Source organism: Lathamus discolor, chromosome 8, assembly GCF_037157495.1.
Source record: "Lathamus discolor isolate bLatDis1 chromosome 8, bLatDis1.hap1, whole genome shotgun sequence".
Taxonomy (NCBI): Eukaryota; Metazoa; Chordata; class Aves; order Psittaciformes; family Psittacidae; genus Lathamus; species Lathamus discolor.
This window is the reverse complement of record NC_088891.1, coordinates 6702119-6719215: the sequence shown is the minus strand read 5'-3', so window position 1 is coordinate 6719215 and position 17097 is coordinate 6702119. Positions and strand designations below refer to the sequence as shown.

General features: G+C 44.9%; 1 long non-coding RNA gene across 5 annotated transcripts in view; it reads left to right on the top strand.

The window, feature by feature from the left end:
- LOC136018776 (uncharacterized) overlaps positions 1–16570 on the top strand; it is a 32974-nt gene extending 16404 nt beyond the window's left edge. The window contains exons 2-3 of one of the 5 annotated variants that reach the window (XR_010614568.1): positions 2096–2257; positions 16497–16570. This is a non-coding gene — a long non-coding RNA (uncharacterized LOC136018776). Of the gene's footprint in view, positions 1–2095; positions 3718–4041; positions 4815–4953; positions 5104–6233; positions 6614–16496 lie in introns of those variants that run through there. The other 4 variants (XR_010614569.1, XR_010614567.1, XR_010614566.1 and 1 more) reach the window with 4 other exon arrangements.
- The last annotated feature ends 527 nt before the right edge of the window (positions 16571–17097 follow it).

Genomic DNA, 17097 nt, shown 5'->3' with positions numbered 1-17097 from the left:
AGCCTCTCCACGGAGGTGCATTAGCAGTTCATCTCAGTTTGGTGGGGCTGTGCATTGCATGATAGCATGGCCAATGTGTGACTGCAACAACAACGGAAGGAAAAGCCCATACTGGGGGATGGGGACCAGCTTGCAAAATGGTTTCTGCTCCCCTGGTGCTTACAAGAAAGGAACAAGTATGGACACGTTAGATTTAGCTGTGTCTCTCCTTTTCTCTCTGTACAAATTGTACCTTCTCCAACCCTCCAGAACCGTAGAGCAAGGAGGTGGTTTTACCCTCAAGTGCCTGAACACCTGAGGCTGAAAATCCTGTTCTCACTTCTGTCTCCTCTTCCTGCTCTTCCATACTGGGTACCTCCTTAATTCATTATCCCCAGTGGGGGGGTGGGGGGGTGTGGGTGGTAATCTACTAATTGCAGCAGAGTCCTGCAAGTGTCCATTATTATGTGCAGTGAAAAGCATCTTCTGAGGGTATTTTAAGCATCGTTATATGGCTGGGTAAAGCCGTAAGGTGTGTTAGCTGAAAGTGGCTTGTGGCTAGCCTGCCTCTGCTAGCAGGAGGAATAGAAGGAGGGGGAAGGAAGGAGAGCATGACTTGCTCCAGTCGCTTAACCCATCCCACTGCCTCTTGAGCTGTAGCATCTGGAAGGGGGGAAAAACAGCAAGAGGTGGCCCTCAGGGGAAATAAGACACCTGTGGTGGGAAACAGCTTTTAGTTTCTAGCTATTGCCTGACTGGTTTGTTTTATTTTCCTTTGACACATTTTTTTCAGCACCCTTTTCTGTCAGACCCAGAAAAAATGGTATTTCATCTGCAGATACAGCCCACAGCTGGAATAAATGTATGCATACCTTCACCTTTGACTAGGCTTAGGTATTTGTCAGGGGGGAGCAAAAGTGCTTCCATATTTTTGGGTAAGGATCACGCATTTTAAAAGAAGGAGGAGTGTAAATTCATAGCTACCTATTACAGATGTAGCAACTGGTCTTATTAGACTTGCTTGTACCCTAAATGGTCTGTCACAATTGCTAAAGTGCTGGTTTATGGTCTAAATGAGGATGTTGCTGTCTGGCCTGTAACAGCAGGAGCACAGGGGGCTGTTTGAGTCACCCATGGCCATGCTCAGTGGTGGTGGGTGCTGGAAAATAACTGTCCTGACACCCAGGCTGTGCACTGAGCTCCTGGGGCTCCTGCCTTTGTCTTATTAATGCAAAGACTTCAATGTCATAAACCAACATTGACAAATTGATATTCCACATGAAAGGATTTGAAGACTGTCTTTCCTGGAAGAAATCCTCCCAGATATTCTTATTGATGGTGTTGGAAATAGAAATGGGAATTATTGACTCCCTGTTCAATCTGCAACCAACAGATTCAACTGTTGAAAGAAATCAATTGCAAAGTCAGTGCGTGCTTTGTGATATTGTAGTGTTTTATATCCAACATTCCTAGTCATACCCTTTCCAATCTCAGATTTCCAAATCCTTGGTGGGATATGAACACCGTGGTCTGGCTTTCAAAGCTGCTGAGAACATTTTGGCAATTAGAACAAGGGTGTTAGAAATACTCACTAGCCCAGATTCATGCAGCTGGGTTCGCGTGCTTTGTTTCTGCTATCTGCACCTCCAAAAAGCAGAAAACAGTTACCGTGTTGCTCACTGCTTACCATTAATCCAAACACTTGAGGATAGTTCATTTTGTTAATTGTTATTCTGTTAACTTGCTTTGCAAATTATCAGGCTATAGAATTCTGTGCATTAACACAATAAATCCTACTTTGGCACTGCTGTTTGCTGAGTAACCTATAGATACCAGCAGCCAGATTTACTTCTTTTTCCATTTTCAAGTGTTTTCTGGTTAAGTCCATCTCTTACAGTTTCTTCTGTCTCAGCACTGACTCCTCAGCTTTTAAGGCCCTGTCAGAGGTGGGGTTCAAAAGGTATTTGGGAAAGGCTAGTTTGCATCCTGAGCTCGGGAGCAATTGTTACAGGTCCCAGTCTGCAAAAAAGGGACTACTGACACTAATTATTTTTGTTGCTTATTCATCTCTTGATAGTAAATGCAATCCAATTAAAATCATTGCTGTTCCTTGCAGGTGGCATGTTTCTTCATTTGAATTTCAGGAGACATAAACAACAGCAGCGGTGGAGATGACCCTTCTCTGATGGGAAAATTCACTTCTAAGAACCCACTGTGAAATTCACTTCTGTTCAGACTATGACACCATGGCAAGCTTCCAGAGTGGAGATTTAAGATGGTAAATAGTGTAAACCTTCTAATAGCACTCCGTTTTAATGATATTGAATGAACGGGATCTTGAACTGCCAACTATTTCTGAGCAAATCAAGAAAAGGCACATGTATGAATGCCAGGGTAAAACGTGCTTTAGCAAAAAACTCACCCTTGTTTTTCAAGTGGTTCTTGGGAAAATGGTCATTAAATAACTGAGGGAAATGGGCATAATGATTCAAAGTTGGACTGGAAAGTTGTGTGCTACATGTGGGTCCTAACAGTGAAATTAGAAGGAACGTATACGCTGAGCTATGAGACAGATATTGCTTTAATGAAAGGCATAATGGTGACACCGCGTGAACTTAATATTTAGCCAGTGACGTTTGCACTTTGCAAGAGCCCAGGGGAGGCAATTAGGAGGGCTGTAGAAGGAGGGAATAATTTTACCTGTCAGGTTTGTAAGTGGGCAGCTCTTTGTACGTGAGTGCCTATGGATGCATATTTGTATGTGTATGAATGATCCAGAAGCTAATGAAACGGAGAGGCTTGGCTGGGACTGTCAAGCCTGTGGTTAGAGGTGGGGAAGGAGCCATTTCCATACCTACAAGATTTATTTCTGGAGCTGGTGGGTAGGTGGGGGGTGAATTAGCAGACTTTAGCCTTCAGGGCTTTCATCTGCTTTAAATCCAGCTTAAAAAATTGCTAATGGTAACAGCCAGCAGGTAGGTTACCCATGTACATCTTACAGATGAATTCACTGTATTTCTCTTTAAAACTTGTTCTCTGATTATTCACCCCCCTCCTTAAGTTCTCAGAATGTGACTGGGGAATGGTAGGTGAAGGAGGCTTCAAATTCGGCTCCTGTAGTTTGTGGGTCTCCATCCAAATAGCACATGGTTCTGCCCAGAGTTAACCTGGCAAACCAAAGCATTCCTTCTGGGATGGAAAATTAAATGGTGCTGAGCTGGTGTTAAGAGCTGAACAAAAATGGTCCTTGCTCCAGGAACTTGCAAATACCAAAACTGCAGTGCAATTGTTCACTGCTCACAGGCAGGTTTGGCTGAAGTCTGATCTCAGCTTTGTGGTCACCTTGGTCTTCAGGTAGTGCTGAACCCCAAACCTTTCGTCTCCATTGTTTTTGGGAGGTGTGGATCTACAGTATTTCATGCCCAAGGCAGATAAAGCTGATGAAGGACAACAAGAGCACCAAAATGCCAAATCCAGTCTTCTCAGTGTCAAGTTCTTAATGATTTTCCATTCTGAGACGTTTGTAGAGTGATTGTTTTTTCTCCCCAACCAAAGTTTCTGCCCCATCTCAGAGCTCACTTGAGACATTTTTAAGTTGCTTGTTGTCAAAGAGTGCTGGGGACAGCACTGTGAACACAACCAAGACTTCTCATCACCATACAGTTTCCTACGCAAACTAGTCTGAACCATTTGAGATCCCTGCCTGACCCCTACCACAGGCACTGGGAGGGTTTCAAACTAGGGGCCAAACATCTCTAGAACATGGCTCTGGTCCCTGAAGCAAATAGCAGTGATGGGTCTAGATGTCATTGCTTTTCCTCATCACCCACCTAGGTACCTGCCTCTGCCTGATGTTATTGGCCCAAATCAGTTGCCAGTGTGAATACATGGGTGAAGTGCTGCAGCAGAACAAACTCATCATCAAGCAGTGCTTTGAGCTAAAACACTGCTGTGACTCTGAGGCAGTTGTTTTTGTGGGCATAACGTATGAACTAGAGCTTAAGAACTTGGCTTGAGCCAAGCGCAGGGAAGACACCTTAACCCGAGGAATTCTTTTGATAGACGTGTTGTTGCCGTATCTCTTGGCTGAGAAGAAGTTGTACGTTTCCTGCGGATTGGAAGATTTCCCTGAAGTCCAACTGCTGTAGGAAGAACAGCTTCTCTCTTTGTTGTGTTTTCCGTTTAAAAACTCATTTCTAGCCCAGCAGTGAGGAGAAAACTGAAAGCGCATTCAAATGAGCCTTTTAATAGAAACATTGAATTAAGTATAAATGAATTTCATGATCTTGTCTGTGAGTCATGACTCTTTAAAGACCAGGGACTGATGCTGCAGTTAATCTGCTAGCAATGCTCAGTTACTTATCTGTGAGGAGGAAGGTGATTGTGGGGAGGAGCCTGTGGTGTTATTTTTCCAAGGGCCTGATGGTTTAGCTATCTAATTTGGGAAGCAGGACTATCTCTGACTGACTCTTATCACCCTTTCAACGAGGCAGATAGCAGCCAGCACATTACTCACCATTACTCCATAGATATCTGGTTTTCTGAGTACGTGTTATAAAATGTGGCAGCCGAAACAGTGAAACCTCTCAGACCGAGCAAGGGGATGTGGCTTCAGCTCCATATGGGAAAAGATGCATGGACTTGTCCTCATCACCTACTATGGAGGCTGCAAGAGCTGTAGTGGGTCTGCTCTGTTGTCACTCAATTAGTCACTTCTTCTGGGTATTAACGGAGGGGGATAAACTGGGATATAGAAAACTTCCTAAATTATATTACTGCTGCCAAAACTGCAATAAGGGCAACTTTATTATAGTTAGAAAATAAAGCTCTTCTCTATCTGTTGTTGTCTCCTCCCTGACAGCTGTTTGTGAGGCACCAGTAAGGGATTTAGCCTCATTAGCTCTTTGCAGCTTTATCATCTGCACAGGGTTTCAGTGTGTTGAGATTGGGTAGTTTTCTATTCCCGTTTTGCAGGTGGAAAATAGAGCCACACAGTTCAGAGGTGCCAACAGCTCCTTGTTTTGGGTGTTAGTGGTACAGCAGAGTGCAGCCTGGATTGCCCTGCACTCATCCAGATTCACCCCTTAGGATGCTCACATGTACTGGACTTCAGTGGTGAGTTTGGACAGGCAGCAAAAACTCCCATGCTTGGGAATGCTCCTTATTTTGGTGGTGGGAAAATGCTCTTAAATGTTCTTCCAGTATAAAATTGGGATTTTTCAGGAGATGGGCTGAAGCATTCCTGCAGCTTTGGAGAGTGCCCTCGGCTCCTTTCTAGCACAGGAAAACTTCCTTTGCACTCACTGGGAGTGTCAGGGAAGGAAAAGATGGAATGGAAAGCATTTGCCATTTCTTCCAAGCATGGTAGAGAGGTTTTAGGATTGCACAGGACTCTGATACCTGCTGTGCCATGGTGCTGGACTTGCTGAGGGTGTGACAAATACAGAAAATACGTATTGCATGCAAGTGCCTTTAAAACAGGCTTCATGCTTTAACCTCCAAAGATGAAGAAAGGTTGGTAGAGATTTTCTTGTTGACAGTGACAGAAATTTTTGTAGACATTCTTCTCACTTTAAATAAAACACCAAAGGCCCCAGAACACTCCAAAATAAATGATCGAGTTCTCTCCATGCCTTCTGATGGGCACTATGAATATTCAGGTAAATCTGCTTGTGGATGCCTGTGACTGGTAAAAGTGAAAATGGAGATTGTGGAGGTTGGAAGCCTGGAGAGTGTTAGTTAAAGCCATGAGGAGGATGTGTTGGTAGGAGGAAGGTGCAGGCTGCGAGTCCTCATTGTGATGGGTGATGCATGCATGCTACTGGGAAACACCTGTGGCTTTGTTTCTTCACTCCTAAATCTGTCCTAGTGTAAACTGGCCTATTAACTGGTAGCTCACTGGTTTGTGTGTATGTGTGCAGTGAGGAACAGGGGCACAAAGGAGGTAATGTTGAGTCACAGCAGTCAGGAAGGATCAAAGATTGGCAATTTTTGACACACAAAAGCATAAGTGATGCTGAACTCTCTCTAGACCGATTCCAGCTGAACACAAAGCATTTTAACCTCTTAATCCTTACTTCTGAGTTATTGCTCACACATTCAGGGCTTTTTGGAGGTTCTCTCCTGTGTGCGACCCTGGTCCTAAGCAAATAGCAAGGCACTACTGACCCGTACAACATGTGTTGAATGTTGAGTGTGGTGTTAACCTTGCAAGCTTTTTGGTTTCTTTTCTTTTTTTCTTCCCTTACTGTTAGGGGAATTCATGGAAATCCTTACAGAGAAAGAAGCAAACCTGAAGTAATTGTGGATGTAATATCTCTTATCCCATTCAATTTGTGGAAGCTGATCCCAAGTTGCACCTCAGAAGGGTGAGACCCCTAACCTTCCTACACTGCCTGCAAGGAAGCTGCTCTGGGGTCTCCTCTACCATGGCTTTTCTCTTCACCAAATGCTGAAAGGTTCCTCCAAGCTTCCCTGGGCTGTTGTGACTATGAATCCCTATCTAGCGGTTGTAGATATGAGTGTTTTAGGCCTTGTTTTTTTTGTTTGCATATTTGGGCTTAACATAAACCGCAGCAGAGGCTCTCACTTAGCCAAGGCCACTTCTGCATCCACTGCAGATGAGTGTGGTGCTCCAGGGAACCAGTTTTATTCCAGGCTTCGCCAGTGATCCATTTCTGGATGCTGTCTGTGTGATTCCCTCTGGGCCTCAGTTTCCTGTTCTGTCAAATGGAGATAATACCCTTTTTATGGCACAGGGCTGCTTTGAAGCCTTTACAAAATACTCCGATGTGTTTGGATGAAAGTTTCTCTAAAACAGGTCTAAAAGAGCACGCAGCTCTCATTGAGAGGTTTGTGTGAAGCGATCGGGATTCCAGAATTGCTCCCCAGGATGAATGTGTCTGTGTTGAACCCGCAGACAATGCTGAGCCCCGAAACAACATTCGTGTAACTTTCTAAAAGCATCCACTGTTGGTGCCCATGGCAGGGTTTGCTCCTATTCATTCTTGTTGTTTATTTTATGTAAATCCTTTTCCCTTCTCATTGAAAGCACAAAAAAAGGGGGCTGACAAAAAATGAGTTTTGCCCTGTAAGCCCCATAAAATTGATTCATCTCGACGTTTTTAACAGTGCCAGCCCTCTCATTTTAAAAGAAACTCTCCTCATTCTCCCGACTCTCATATTATGGGGGAAAACCCCTGAAAGCAGAAATGAAAGAGATGCAGAATTCTTGTCTCTTTGCTTTTTCCCACTCGGGTCCCTTTATGTGTGCTCTGCCACCTCCCCCTCCTCCATCGCCCTCCCTCCCGCTCTGCCTCAGTTCCCATTGAAATGTCAAATGCAGCAGTTGTCTGCAAGTGAAAGAGGGGCTCCCTGGTGGGAACAGCCTGCCCTTCTAACCTGAAGGCCTCGGCTGTTCTCTTCTCCCCTTTTTGGTGTTTCTCATCCCACTTTCTCAGCAGATGTTGTGTGGGGCAGCACAGGCTGTAAAGGAATGAGTTTCTTTTCACCTGGCCATGTGAATGGGCTGGCACAGAAACGCTGGCTTATTCTCTGACTCTGGCAACAGCTTACACAGAAAGAGATTGTTTCTAAGAGCTGTCCTTTCTTTTTTTCTTCTTAGAAGAAGATGGGGGGGGGGGGGGGGGGAAGGCTGTGAGACGCTGGCTGTATTTTAAGCTTCCTCCTTGGGTGCCAAAGGAGACCATAGAGTTTTGTTGCTGCTACTTTTGTTCCTTTTATAGTTTCAATTCAAGCCCCAGGCTTTCAGCTCCCCTTTGTCTTAGCCCTGCTTTTCCCAAACTGTCGACATGAGAATCCTTTCAGCAAGATGGTGGAGGTTCATCCAGGAGCATTGCCCCGGTTTAGTCCTGGGCTTTCGTTTTTGACTCTTTCAGCAGCTGAGTGGTGGAAATTTGCAGGAGAGTGACATTTCACAGGCATTTGCAGGGAAAATATTTAGTTTCAGAAGAGTTTTGCCTGAAAATATGTGACAATAAGGTGCAAAAATGCTCAAGCTCTATCCTAATATTGAGTTTTGTCACTGTGCTGTTTGAGGTAGGATAGGCATGTTAAAGGTGGAAGGTGTGTGACTTTTCATCCTTTCTCTGTTTTTTTGGCTGCCTGAATATCTGACTTCATGTGGCTGGTTGTCTCCTGTAGCCTGCTCTTTTTCCCTCATCCAGACCTTGAGCATCTACGGTTCATCAACTGGATTGCACTAGAGAGGTACCTAGAAGAGATATTCCACTTCCCTGTGTGGATATCTTTGCTTGGCACTTCCAGAGCACTGCCTCTTATCAAGGCCACTTTTAGCCATGTCTGTGCTCTGAGCCCAAGACTGAGACTTGGTCTGTACTCAAGAGCAAATTATATATTTGGGATGGTGGATCATTTGACCCCTGATGAGAGAAATGCGCATTGAGCTGTTCTTGACAAACGGAGCTGTCATTTACTGATTTAATGAGTAAATAAGAAGCTATTCTGAAATCCTGTAGGGATATTATGCCAGCGGTTCTCTTTGGGTATTTATACACATTTTAACTCCAGTTGTGTGTTTTGTTGTGTGTGCGTGTGGTTTTTCAAAAATCTGAAGTTTATTTTTGCAGTGGTGCTTGGAAAGCTGTAAATGATCCACAAGGAATTAACAGACAAAAGTCCCTGGCTCTGCTCCACCCTATTGAAGTCGATGGCAAAACTCCCATTGACTTCAGTGGAAGTAACAACTAGGGCCTGTGAGAGTAAACAATAAATCAGTTTTATAATTAGAGTATCTTTCTGGGTCCTGTTCTTAGTGCTTTATGTGGCTGAGGTGTTAGGTCCTTATATGATGATGAAAGGTATAAACTAATCACAAGCTTCTTTGAAATATGGATTTGTGAAGGTGAAATTCCTCAACTTGAAAGCTCTGGGTAGGCTTCAGGTTTCAGGTGATGTTTTGGACTCCTGCACTCAAATTCTGTTAACCAGAATAAATACAATATGTTTGAGAGGTTAAACTGACCCTCCATTCATCGTGTAGCCAGTGCGTATGAGAACATTTTCCCTTTCCTGTTTGTAAAAAGCACAGTTCGTAGAGAAGTGGGACTGAAGGAGTCAGCAAATTGAGCCTCTTGCCTGGACGAGGGCACATGTCACGAATCCCAGTCAAACACTTAAGAGATGGTTCATCTTCAGCCACATATCCCACACATGAGGTGCGTGTGGTTAGAATTCTGCAGGAGCATTTACCCTGTGTCTGCTTTGCCACATTGTTCAGTGCTAAAACTACCCTGTTGGGTAATAGGATGGTATAAATAAGTCATAAGTATAGTTCTTTAGCCTGTTCTGTCAGTGGACTCCAAATGATTTCATGAAGAAAACAAATATCATTTTACATGGGGAAGCCCAAGTCTCTGTGGCATGGCCAAATATGCAAGGATAGAGTTCAACCCGTTCCTAAGTCTATGTCTAGCATCTTATCCCTTGTCTTTTAAAGGCTTTATCACTAAATTGTGTCTTAAGCTAAGGGCTCTGTATTATAGTTTTCCTATTGATTCCTTCCCTGGAGTTTGTGCCTTTTGGAGGAGATGGGGCATTGCTAATTGCTTCAGCTGTTCTTGACTGTTACAGGGCACTTGAGCAGAACTGTGTAGCTTGAGTGCTTGTGCTTTGTAAAATAACCCTTCTGCCTTGCAGACCGGAAGGATTAACAAGTTTAGCTGCCTTGATTTGTTTTGGATTATTTTGTATGTGATATTCATCTAGGGTACAACATAGCTGAAGGTAAGGCAAGGCTGTCACTAGAATGTCTGAAGATGAGTGCCACGGAAATAGAGTGCTATTGCTGCTCTTTGAGCAATGACATTGACCAAAAGAAAAGACATCTGGGTAGGAAATAGCAGGCTGCTTCCAGGGAACATCCATGGTGTACCTCAGATTGCCATGAATGCTGGCCCTGCTAGGCAACAGCAAAGGGAGCTGCAGGCAGCCGTGAGCCAGGCCAAAAAGAGAGGAGAAAAAAAGACTAACCCTGAGAAAAAGGGGTGCATTCTTCCTAATTGTGCTTTGGACTGGAAGCCTTTTTATTCTTTCCTTTTGTTGAATTTTTCCTCTTCCTTTTCACACCCCAGCAGCAGCCAGAGGGTCTCAGCATTGGGTGGCCATATCCCACCCCTACAGCTCTGACCTTCAGGGAGGTTTGGGGCTGGTTATAGGAGGACTGCAGCACATCTGCATGTTCATCTCGCAGCATGTGGCCATGTGAGCTGGGTCAGACTGCAATATTGACCATGACCCTTGCAAAGGGAGGGTAAAACCCACCATCTGCTGAAGGACACAGTGTTCGGCTCTGATGGTAGAGTTGTGGTTTCACCTAAGGGTAAACATCCAGCTGTAATGGACAAGATTTCTTGAAGTGGCCGGTGACTATCATCGTGTTCCAAGTATTTCCAGCCTTTAACATATGTCTTTGAGATCTTTGAACAGTACTTTGAAGAAGGCAGTGGTGGACAGAAAGAGGTGAAATAGTGTGCCTGTGGTTAGGTGAGAAGTCAGCGGTGGAGAGAAGAATTGAATGTGACTCTTCCTTGCCCAGGCTGTCACACCCCTGGGCTATCTTTGGTCTCACTACTTTGTGCAAGTAGGCTAAAAGTCAGTTAAAATCACAGCGTGAAGGAAAACAAACAGGGAAGGTTGCTCAGGGGGGAGAAATGACTTTGAGTAAGAGCTGAGGAGCTGGAGCAGCTCAGGGCAGCGGGGTGAGAGAGGTGACAGCGTCAAACTGCTCTGAGGCTGTGAAGAAGTGGGACCAGGAGCAGTCTGGGTGTAGAGAGAAGCGCTCCTCATGGTGATGGTCTCACTTCTTAGGTACATTTTTTGCTGTTTCTTTGATGTTTCTCTGGCCTCTATTCATTTATTATAAATATGTGGATTGGCAGCAAATAGATTCTCAAATATGTATCAAAATTCTTGATTTGATTAATTAAAATTTATCATAAATGCATCCCATCTTTAAACCATGGAGCAGCAGTGATACCCTCTGGAGATCAGGAGGTGCTGGGAGGCACCTCCCGCCTTTTAGCTCAGGCTTAAGGCTGAAATGCAGGGAAGGCTGCTAGCATGGCCAGCTGTAGCTCAGGAAGCAGCCTCAAGAGGGAGAGAAGGCTTTCTCACAGGCTTTTAAGGCCAATGTTCAAAGAGAAATGCCTTTAGAGGAGAAAAGGCTGGGCTTTCTGAGTGTACAAAGCTCAGCCCTGCAAATCTGTTCTGTGGATTCCCCCCCCCCCCCCCCCCCCCCCCCCCACTCCATGCTCCTCTTGTTCTTGATCCTTCCCTTTTCTCCTGCTGGTGACTGAGGATAACTTTCTAAACCTGAGAACTATGAAGCTTGGTCCAGGATGAGGAGTCTCACCTAAATGGATGCAAATCTGTACCTTTTCTTCTCAGTCAGAGATGCATCAGCCCCATATGTGATAGGACAAATAGACTGAACAGAAGGGGAACAAACTAATTAGTTGCCTTGAACTGAAGGATGCCCTGGCACTGTTTGGTTAATCACTGGACAAGGTTAGCACAATTGAACAAATGACCAATATAATAAGTAACAAATGGAAACCACTCCACTTCCAGCAAAGGAGCTGGCTATTTAAAGGCAGCAAGAGGTTTGCAGCACCAGCCCTAGCAACAAGGACAAAAGTTATCCTAAACATGTGTATGAAGTAGAGCTCCAAACATGTGAAGCCAAGCCACCATGGACCCACTGTATCATGCTATTAATAGGAAGGGGGCCTCCATTAACTATTTAGAGGATGATGCAAAAGCATCAGAAGAAATCTGTGGTGTACACAAAGAAGCAAGTTGCACCATATCTAATTGCTGGAATAATGATTTTCTGCCATGGAAATTACCAGGAGCAAATTCACTCCAGTACGTTTGTGTATTTAATTATCATCAAGAGCTGGAATTGAGGGACTAGATTTAATATGTTCATAATGAAACAGCCAGAATTTGTGTGTGTGTTTGCAGAGAACTCGTTATTTTACCACAGCTGGATTGATTTATTTTAAATAAATCATTATGGCAGAGACAGTTTCTGCCTGTTTGCCCATTTATCATAAAAATTGTGGTTTCATTTATAGAGGTGGTTTCTATCAAGCACACCACCCCTTCTTGCTTGCAAGCTGCATGTTTCTGTATATTTTAAGGAGGAGCTCAATGCGAAGAATAGGTGTCACTTCGTGTATAAGCCAAGAATAGAGGAGTAGGAGGAATTAGGATGACTTAGATGGGTTAAGATTTTATAATGGGTCGTGGGTCTTCATATTTGTAGACACATAACTCGAATTTAGCACCACTCATTGGTAAGCCAAAGCTGTTATTTGATGGTGTGTATAAGTTAGTGTTTTTGGTTTATAGTGAATGTATTTTCTCATCCTACAAAACAACAGAAATGGACGTGGATGCAGGATTAGCGCTTCTGAACCTGAGATGGTTCTTCCTCTCTTAAGGGTCAGACTGTCTGGACCAGAGCTGTACTAAAGATATCGGGATATCAATTCAAGGTTCAAGTTGTAAGAAAATATTAAAATCGGGATGAAATACTGTTGCTACTTAAACTTTGTTTTGGATTTTGACTGCTAATGGAGCTCTCGGAAAGAAAGATCTGAAAGCCAACAGCGTAGGTGGCTGTTCAGCCAAGACAATCATATTGTGTAGTTCCCAGGAGTGGTGTGTGTGGCCTGACCCTATTGAAAACTGTGGATCTGCATCTCTGGAGTCACTGTTCCATATAGGGCCCAAGTTTGGTCAGAAAAGCTGGTTGTTATAGAACATTTATTTCCTGGGTCTCCTGCCTTGTAGCTTTGCTTACCTTGATCTGGAAACAGCGACCTGGATGCAATTGTCTTCTGCTTAACACCCAAATGTTTGTTGTGGTCACTGCTTCATAAGTATGAAGGGAGGCTCCCAAACTGGCCAGTTCACTGTGGTGCCAGGTGAAAATGTGGTTGCAATGCAATTAGAAACGCAGACGAGTGCCAAGCTTTGCTTTGCGTTTGTTTCCTCTTGTGGATATCAACCCAAGTTACAAAACACAGTGAATCGGGGGTAATGAAGGGTCATGAAGGTACTGTGCTATGTCACGAGTGGTGGGACGGGGCCAGGCTCTTGCGACATCTCCATGAGCATGCCCACAGGACCCTTATTTGCAGTGCCCCCAAGCTGGTTTGTGTATAATTGATGGGTACCCTGAGGTTCTACCTCCCCCTCCTCCCCAGGATGTCCTTTTCTGTGTTAGTTTATTTTTTAAATAATTAACAGACTTTGTGACTGCCTGTCTCTCTGTCCCCCTGGAATTCCATTCCAGCTGCTCTCATCCCTCCCCATAATCCCTCCTCCTCCTTCCCAATGCTATTTTCCTTTCACTGTGTCCTAAAGGAGTGCATTTTGGTTTTACTTTGTGCCATAAAACCTCTGAGAACTTTCTGAATTAGATGCTCTTTGCTGCTTGCTGCTATCCTGAAATCTTCCTTTCCCTCCCAGATGCACAAGGGAACCTTCCGCTCCTGACAAGAAACTGATTTCAGTCTGAATAATCCAATCCAGGGTAATTCTTGTCTTCTGGGCAGTTTCTTTCTCCAAACTGGTGTTATAAATTGCTTGTTCCTATGGCACAAAGGGCTGGGTGCAGTTGAGGATGGACAGAGAACACCATTTATACCCTGTTTGTTCTCTCCTATGCACCCTCCCCATGGCTAGTGGTTGGACCCATGTGTGGGTTGGTATGGCTGATGTGGATATGAGCAACCCTGTGTGCATCTTCTGCAGCTATTGAGCAGCAAGGCCAAGAGCCTGTTCCCTTTCTCTTCCCAGTGCATTTACCTTGCTATGATGTTAGCAGTGGTAAGGGCAGTAGAGAAGCTGTAGCACATCTTCATGCCACAGGCAAAATCAGCTATTGAAGCTGTTGGCTTCCTTTCTGCTGCCATGCTGGCCTCTGTTTCCGAAGGAAAGTCCTACTAATAAAAGAAGAGAAAGCTCAAAGCGCAATACAGCTGCTGGAGGTGTTTGCTTTATATTTTGGCCTTCGTAATAAGGGTCAGCAGCAAGGGTGGGGCTGTGGCACCAGTGGGAATGTTTGATTTCTGTGTAAAAGCCCAGGATCCTATGGGTCTGGCTTCTAGGCATGTTATTTGGGAGTGAGAAAAGCCAAGTTTATGCTTGTTGAACCTGCACCTCTTCTCTTGACTATAAGAAGACTTTGTCAGATTGATCCTCTTCTACATCATATAAAGAGGTATTTTTTATAAATAACCTTCTTTCCCATCTTTACTTGCCTAGGCTTGCTGCTTTCCAGATCCACATTCTAATTGACACGCAGCTTGTGGCGTGGCTGGAGGCTATGCCAGTAATGCACATATTCATGGCATGGCAGGCAGATAGGCTCCCCCCCACCCCAGACACCATAATTCCAAGCAAACATCAGACAAGCAGCTGGCTTTGATGTGGGTCCTGAGTTTGCAACCTCAAAAGGGGAATCTTCGGAGCCCTGTTTGCACTGTTCCTTGTGCCAGACATTGCAGCAGTGTCACAATGGCTGAGCAACTGTGTCCTGAGCACAGTGGAGGGAGTATTTTGCAGCTCCTCAGCAGATGCAGCTGTGCTAGAGTGTAATCAAGAGCAGCCTGGGTTTTGCAGGGATGGGTGCTGTGAATGTGATAGTAACAATCAGGGATGGGGAGTGGGGCAGGGAGGGTGGCTGACAGGGCTGTTGCTGGACCATCTGAGGCACTTGTCAGAGGATGTTAGCCCTGCAATTAGGGGATGCTGAAGAGGAGGGAAGGGGAGAACAGCAAGAGAGATGCTGCAGTGGGGAGGGCTTTATGTCAGCATACAAAGCTCTTTTTCTCAGCGGGGTTGCTGGGATTTGCTCAGTCTCCTCCCAGATAAATTAACTCAGTACAGCACCTGCTCCTTTAATATGGCCAGGCTAACTGCACTGCAGACCTGGCTTTTCTTTCCCTTTCTTTTTAATGACATGGAAGCAGCTTGTGAACTCCCTTCTCCTGTTTTCTTCCCTGTAAACCACCTGTTCTAATGGAGGGTGAGATTGTTTCCCCCAGAAGAATGACTGGAAAAAGAAAACCCAACCAGAACCAACCCAAAGATTTAGAACAAAACCCCACTAAAAAAACCCCAAGCTGCCAGGAGGTGAAGGGTATGTAATTGCTATTCCTTATGCAGCCCACTAAAGCTGCATGTTTTAACCATCTGAGGACAGCAGGGATTTTTCTCTTCCAAGAGAGTCAAATGTGGGGTTTGCATTTTCTTTCTTTTCAGGAGGGGTGCGGGGAGAAAGAGGTGGACTTCTTTTTCCTTGGGATTAGCTAAAGCTCCTTCCACTTTTATGTTGGCAACATGAGGTTTCATCAGACCTCTGATCCTGCACTGAATAAAAATATTGCATTGCTGTCAAACTGCAAAAAAGGAGGGCTTGAACTCAACTGGATTAAAGCACATTTGAGACAACATTCTTCTCTTAATAGTGTGTGTGGGGGTTGATGCTGTGATGCCTCAATTGGCCGGTGGCTGTAGTGGAGCATAAGGGGGTTCCTATTCACTGTTGCTGACCAGAGAACCTCAGGGTGAATTTTCTTCCAGGATATTTGACTTGATGCTCAGATCTCCCATTGCTGCAACGCTGTGGATTTATTCTTGTCAATGCACCACTGGGAGCAGGCTTGCTAATCAGTCGGGTGCACCTCATGTTCATGGAAATGTATGCATGAGCTTTAATTGCAAATAAATGCGCTGAGCCACATTTGCTTATGGTTTGGTGTTTGTCTTTCCCATATGAATAAACATCACTGGCTGCTCGTCTCTGCTGTCCTGCACTTACTCGTGACAGCACCTTCACAGCCTGTTTGCCACTGTTGGCTCTTGGTTTACTCTTTGGACACTTCTCTTGCTGGATGCTGGCAGGATTTTTCTGACTTCTGCTGATAGGCCAGTGTATTGTGGCTTTAATGATGTATTCTACAGTGGAGTAGAGGCCTGGGAGAATCCACTCGTGCCATGTTGTGTCTCCTGCCTCCATGCTGCATGCTTGGATGTATCCCCATATGTCCAGTAATGAGCATAGGCTAATTGCCTAGGAAGATAGAAAAATAGATAGGTAATTTGTAGCTATTTAATTTTACATTAGGCAGAGGGATGTAGGGGCAGAGGCTAATGTTGTTGGCATTTCTTTTCAGGGTTGTTAACCAGATATGCTGCCTCTGGGGCATAACAATGCCTCCCTCAGTAGAGCTCTCTAATTCTTTTATTACATTCTTATTAATTTAGCAATGGCCTAAAGTCTGTGAGGCACCTTCCAAGGCATGATCCCTGCCCTGAGGACCTTACAGACTAATTCCAAAGCATGATACAACCAGGGATTACTCAGTGAGGGCAAGGGCCTAATGGAGTAAGAAATGGTTTGTATTAGATAAATGGATAAGAATGAATCGTGCAAGAGTTAATCACATTGTTCCTTGCAGGCACGTGGGGATAAGCATCTCTTTAGGAGGTCTATGGTGTGGCTGGTTGGTTTATCGAGGTCTTTCCAAGCAGGGATCGTGGATCGTGGTTGTCTCTCATCTCCCACCTCTGTTCTTCACCACCTTCCTCTGGTAAGCAGTGTGCTCCAAGTGCAAAGAAGCTACAGGAGTTTGGTTGTGTCAACCAAAGCATTGGTTGTAACCTTCAAAACCAACCAGGGATATAAACAGCTCTCCCCCCATCTCCCTTCTTAGTCCTTTAGAAGGCTGGGGAAGTTGTTTTCATTTGGAGTGAAATCCCAAAGCTGTGCCTTTTTGCCACGGATTTCAGTTCTTGGGAAGCTGCAAACCAATGGTCCCAAACAAAAGAGCTATCCAGGAGGCTGGGGAAAAGGCCGGAGGGGAGAGGGGGTTGAAAAAGGGCTTCTGCTCAAGGGTGGCCAAAGGGCCCCCGCAGCACCTGTCCTCGTGTTTGAAGGCTGTAAGCTGCCCAGCATGGCCAGTGGTTCTTGGGACAGATGGGTCTGCAACAGCTGAAGCAGCTCAAGGCAGGAGGGATGAAAGCGAGAGGTCGAGCCCTCCCCTCGGAGCCTCAGCAGCG